The sequence below is a fragment of the Scomber scombrus genome, chromosome 11 (assembly GCF_963691925.1).
Source record: "Scomber scombrus chromosome 11, fScoSco1.1, whole genome shotgun sequence".
In the NCBI taxonomy this organism is placed as follows: domain Eukaryota; kingdom Metazoa; phylum Chordata; class Actinopteri; order Scombriformes; family Scombridae; genus Scomber; species Scomber scombrus.
The window spans coordinates 27,526,654-27,532,822 of record NC_084980.1 but is presented as its reverse complement, the minus strand read 5'-3'; the positions used below and the strand labels follow the sequence as shown (position 1 = coordinate 27,532,822).

Here is a 6,169-nt window from a genome sequence, read left to right as displayed (position 1 = left end):
AATATTGTAGATAAATATAGATAAAAGAATAACTCCGATGATTGAGGGATTTAAACCTGACTGCTGAGGAAGTGGACGCAGCTCCACACAGGAAACAACAACAGGAAGCGGTCTGGTTCTGACAGCAGGGACTTTAATGAACTGCCTTAGTGAGTCCGAGCCTCCTCGCTGTTTATGTCCTTGTCTTGTTTAATTTCGCCGGCATGTCAGGCCGCCCGGTCAGGCGTGGTTCATCGTGTTAGTAGTCCGTTAGGCTATTTCATTATTAACATGTCTGGTTTACACTGACTGCAGGCTGGAGCACCACGACTGGAGTGAGCGGAGATCAACTGAGTTCAACTCTGATGTAAAAATAGACTGTTTTTCTTTCTCGGTTTGAATGTTACAGATCATCCTTATTCATGTTTTACCCCGTAGATATAGAAACATTTATTATATGAGCACAGAGAAGTACAGATTATCAGATAGGACACATTTTTATTATTATTAACCTTTTATTTTACCTAAAAAACCATCCTCATTTACAACGGTGCCGAAAAACAATAAAAACAATGCAAAACAATATTAGGTTGGTAAATAAAGGAAAATAAACAGGTGAGATTTCACTATTTATTCTCTGTGTGGCGACTTTGATCAAATCAGTCTTTAAAGTTCAACAAACTGTGTCGATGGAGCCGAAACAGTTAGTTGATTATTTGATTTGTTGATCCAGAGAAAATAATTGATTGATTATCAGTTAATTGTTTAAGTAATTTATCAATTCATAGTTAGTATTCACTGCTTTTCTCTGGGTTTTTATAGCAATGTAAGCTGAGTATCTTCTGTTTTGGTCATCACCTTGAACCCTGAGAAAATGTAAATTCATTTTTTATTATTTTTTTTATTCTTGATTTAAAAATGTATTAATTGAGAAAGTGATTTGCTGATTAATTGATAATAGAAATGATTTGCTTTGATTATAACTAACTATTTATCATGTAACAAGAGTCCACAGCTGCTCCAACATGCATAGCAGAGCTTTGAGCTAAAAGCTAACATATAACAACCAAAATAAATCAATACCAAATAGTATCTCCCCCCCCCCCCCATCAAACGATACCTGCAATCGATCTTTTTTTGCACCCAGAGCTACAAAATATGACTATTTGTATGGACTTGCTCACAGCCGATCAACACAAGCGGTTTTTGGTTTAATGCGACGTGTGATTGGCCCACTGCCACTGATAAGGGCAGACACAAATATTTATAATTTGAAGACTTTGAAAATGCGTTTGTGTAAAAATCTAATCATGTAGATGTGGAGGAGTGGTGGCATTTTATGTAATTTAATGCTTCTATTCACATGATGGGTATGAAATGAAGTACTCTATATTGGTATCAGTGTCACTTTAAGTGTACTTGGATTGGTACTGGTATCGTAGTTTTTTAAACGATACCCTCGTGATAGCATGTTATCATGAAGCACAGCTGAGGCCGATGGTAATGTCGTTAGTGTTGCAGCTCTCGGGCCTTCGTCCAGATTATTGGACAATCCCAAATTTGGATGTGGAGATGTCACTGGAGGAAAAGCTGAGAGGATCCAAACATCTGTATAAAGATTTCCTGGCAGTGTGTCCGATGAGTTGTTGAGACATTTCAGTCTGGACTAAAGTGATGAACCACCGCTAACAGGACTAAAAATAAACCTTTTTAATGGTTACAAGTTCAAATGAAGACATTGTAGTGGCTATTTGTCCTTAACTTGAATAAATAAATAAATAAGATATAAAGATAAATAAATAAACTCACCTAAGGAATGAATCTTACGCACTGCCTGCTGGTCATTAACTAGTACTCACATTAACTAAAATAATACTAATATTATAATCAAACTAATTATGCTATATTTTTCAAAACAAACAGCAACAAAAAATACATAAATTAACATTTAATTATTAAATCTAGCAAGAAAAACAAATAGCTCCAACACACATAATAAACATAATAAATTGACTTTTTTCTCTCTTTTGCTGCTTTAGACTTTTAAACATTACCCAGATATCTGTCAAGTTGTGTCATTACTCTGTAAAATAGTTACATTTATAATAAATGGGAGTATTCGTCAGTTTTGTTCGATGCAGCGACGCCTGTTACCATAATTACGTTAGCCACTTATCGTACAATACGTGGACATGACCTCGATCATTTTTGCTGACCTCGATGTCGGCCATTGTGTTTACATGTGTGTTTGTTTACAGCAGAGAGGTGTGTTGAGAGTGTTTGGTCGAGAGAGAGAGGGAGGGTTAACCTAGCGTGGCCGGGCTCACTTAAGGTGGACTGACCTTTTAAGGTGGACTGTTTTCCTTTGTCATTTTTATTATGGACTTCCATACACAAGAAAACAAAATATTTAAATTAAAGAGTACCGTCTAGACCTGCTCTATGTGTAAAGTGCCTTGATATGACTTTTGTTGTGATTTGGCGCCATATAAATAAAGATTGATTGATTGAATATTATTTACCTTAAAAGACAAGAAAAAAATATCAAAAAATGAATAGGCCTGAGTAAAAGTCATGATTTAATATCATTGTACTAAACTGAGAGCGGAGAAACGTCCGTCTGCTGAGTCTCTCCTGAGTTTTGCAGCTGCAGTGGTCGTAAATCTGTTTTTGTTTCTTTTTTTAAGACAGAAAAAGAAAACCAATGTGATCATGTTGACTGCAACGGTGGCATAAAAATGGTCTTAAAATGACAATAATATCATTTATCGCAATTATTTCTGGGGCCAGTATATCGTCACGGTGACAGGCCGAGACGCAGCTTTAGTGCATTTTTTATAGTGAGTCATTTAGTGTTAAAGGCCCAGCAGCACGGCCACACAGGTGATTTCATGTGTTCTGGCTCATGTTCAGGTAGAAGTCGGGCTGCAGATGCATCAGATCGTCAAACTTTATGAACCAATGGGAACGAATGAAGGTTCAGTTTCTCCTGAACGCCAACAGGATAGTTAGAGAGACACAAGCTGTACACACCCGTACTATCCGAGGGAGAGGCAGCGGTAATAAAAACACCTCTGTCTGTGTGTGTGTGTGTGTGGGTGGATTATAGGTGTGTCGGACCTTTAATTGTGTTGTTATACCTCACTCCACGTGTAATTGTTTGCTCCTCCGGCAGTTTTTGATGACTCATTAGTTGAAGAGTTGAAGATCAGATAGTCTTCTCTCTCTCTCTCTCTCTCTCTCTCTCTCTCTCTCTCTCTCTCTCTCTCTCTCTTCTCTCTCTCTGTCTCTCTGTCTCTCTCTCTCTCTCTCTCTGTCTCTCTCTCTCTCTCTCTCTGTCTCTCTCTCTCTCTGTCTCTCTCTCTCTCTCTCCCTCTCTCTCTGTCTCTGTCTCTCTCTCTCTCTCTCTCTATCTCCCCCCCTCCCTCACTCCCTCACTCTCTCTCATGCACATATGTCTCTTTTAAAGCATCTTCCTAAGTTTACACGTCTAAAAATACGACTCCTTCACGCACTTTGACTAAAGATGCATTATTCAGCGCCTCTGCAGAGTAATTAAATCTTAATCAGGGACTGGCTCCTGTCCTCATGGAGGTGTGTGTGTGTGTGTGTGTGTGTGTATGTGCATGTGTGTTTGTGTTTATGTGTGTGTCCTCTTCAGGCTCACATATGGGGTGACGGTATTTAAGAAGCCTCGTTGAATATAGAGTGAAACCTGAACTGATGTCGGGTGTTGTTCATCATGAAAAGGTTCAACTTTGGTGTTTGGATGTTTCTCCCAGTCTATGTCGGGGTCAGCTGATGTGAAGCTAATTTACTATTTATCCAAACTGGATCATCTCGAGCACTTTGTACTTTTTTAAAATGCCTGCGTACAGTTTTCAGTGGTACAAGAAGAACAAGGGAGAGGAGTTTGTTGTTACTGTTGTTATTGTTCAAATCTAAATGCACACATACCTGGCTTAAATGTGTGCATGGTTACAATCTGTGTAATCTAATAAAGTATTAAAACACCTATAATATAAAACTAATTAACCTTCACATATTCATAAATTCCCCATCAGTCATTAATACATGTTTGGTTAGTAATGAATGAAGCTGTCAGAGAGCAAACAGAGTGTATTCTGTTTATTTATGACATTCACAATCACTATTTTATGATTAGATAACATTTTAAATAGAATATGAAGAATTTGAAGTAATATTTTTGTACATTTGCATATCAAAATGTGTATCAGCTGCACAACATTACATTGACATTAGGTAAGGTCCAGCTAACAGAAATGTTCATATGGTGTTTTTAAAATGAGCCAAATTTGACCATGAACAATATGTAAGGGTTAAAGGTCAATGCCATGATTATTATGAGTTGGGAATATTATTACTTTGGCTTTTGTCAAATAAAGAGGAAAAAAAGAGGAGAAACAGTTCAGAAAGGTACAATATAGTGCCACCAAGTATTGCGACATCTCACATGATACCCAGCGCTAATTATAGGACTTAATTCATATCATAAAGTATCATTATCTGACTCATTTAGCTAAAAAAAACATGTAATTATCAAACTGGTGTCATTGCATTATAGTGTTTACAATGTTTGGCAACTCCAGCGGTTACATTAGCCTCAAACACAAAAGTTTGCTGGGATTTTTCAGCATTTTAATTCTTCTTTCTTTTAAAAAAAATCTGAATTAAATAGCAAGATAAAATGTATTTCTTTAAGATTTCACCAAATGTTATGAAACTAATATATATCAGAGAAATGTGTTCTTTAAACTGATAATTGTGACTGACGTGTTTTGTTGGACGTCTGCACACAAACACATGCACGCAGAGGTTTAATGAGTTAGTTTTAGGTTGAATCACTGTTATTACCTGCACCTACACAGATCGTATGAAATTCTTATTAAAACATTATTTGTTTTACTGAGCGAAGAGACGGCTCAGCGTGAGTTGTGCTTAAACTGACTCATCATATCCCATCTGGACTGTGCTCGCCTAAAGGTTTGTTATGTGCTCTAATTAAAGCTTTGTTGCTTTGTTCCTCTCTCACTGCTGGATTATTCATTTTGTGGATTCTTTAAATTGTCAGTGCTTCTTCTCTTTCTTTATTTAAATAGCAGCACTCTCCTTCAGACGTGCTCCTGATGTGGCTCCGACCCCGTGATGCTCAGTACATGTGTAGCTTCTTCCCTCCTCCGGTGCTGTGTCGTCCCCCCCCTCCCCTTGTCCTCGTGTCGTCGTCGTCGTCGTCTCTCTGCTTTGTGCTGACATCCCGACCCGGCTTGCATCTTAAACTAAGTGGAAAATGTGTTGACTCTGCTCCTTTTTCTCCGAGGCCTTTCGCTCTGCGGAATATTCGGTCTCTGGTGTAATCCCTCGGTCGCTTTCGTCCTTATGAGAATGACCCTGAAGTTCAGCCTGGCTGTTACTCACTCACAGCATCTCCACACACACACACACACACACACTCACACACACACACACACACTCACACTCACTCTCACACTGACACACTGACAGGCACACACACGTACGTCATGTCACATCCGCGCTCCAAGGTCTCCTCATCACCAAGGACAGCCCGGGCAGGTTTACTGTGCAGTAATTCAGGTCTTAGCCGTTTTCCATTCATGACTCTTGATTGCCTCGTCGATCTCGGACGGCTAACGGCTCGCCGCGTACGATAATGTACGACTCGCACGCTGCCGAGCACACGTAAGAGAGAAGCTGGGCTGTTACATCAGCAGCTGAAGCGTCTCAGATTTATCTAAGATGTTCTGATTCATCGTCAGCGTGCCGCGAGGGAACGTCGATGTCGAATTGTTTCATGTCGTTATGTGATCTGTGATTCATATGCTTGAAAATATCAAGATTACACAAAGATTTGTTTAATTTTGGATGATCTCACCTCGTGTTTTAAAGGCAGATCAAAAATAAATAAATAAATAATTAAAAGGAAGAAACAGCCATAACTTAAATTTCTGATTTTACCCATTTTATTTGAGTGACTTTTCATTTATTATTTATTTATTATATTTTATTATCTTTTATTTTATTTGGGTGTTTTGATTTTTTTACTTTTTGATCCGACCTCTGGTGTTTCCTCATTGCAGATTCATGAGAGTTATGATAGCATTTCCTCAGTTCCCGTTTTTATTTTTTATTTATTTTATCTTATTTAATCTTA

General features: G+C 38.2%; 1 protein-coding gene across 1 annotated transcript in view; it reads right to left on the bottom strand.

Moving 5' to 3' along the window:
- Positions 1–6,169, bottom strand: part of cc2d1b (coiled-coil and C2 domain containing 1B) — a 289,494-nt gene that overhangs the window by 229,223 nt on the left and 54,102 nt on the right. The window lies entirely within an intron of this gene.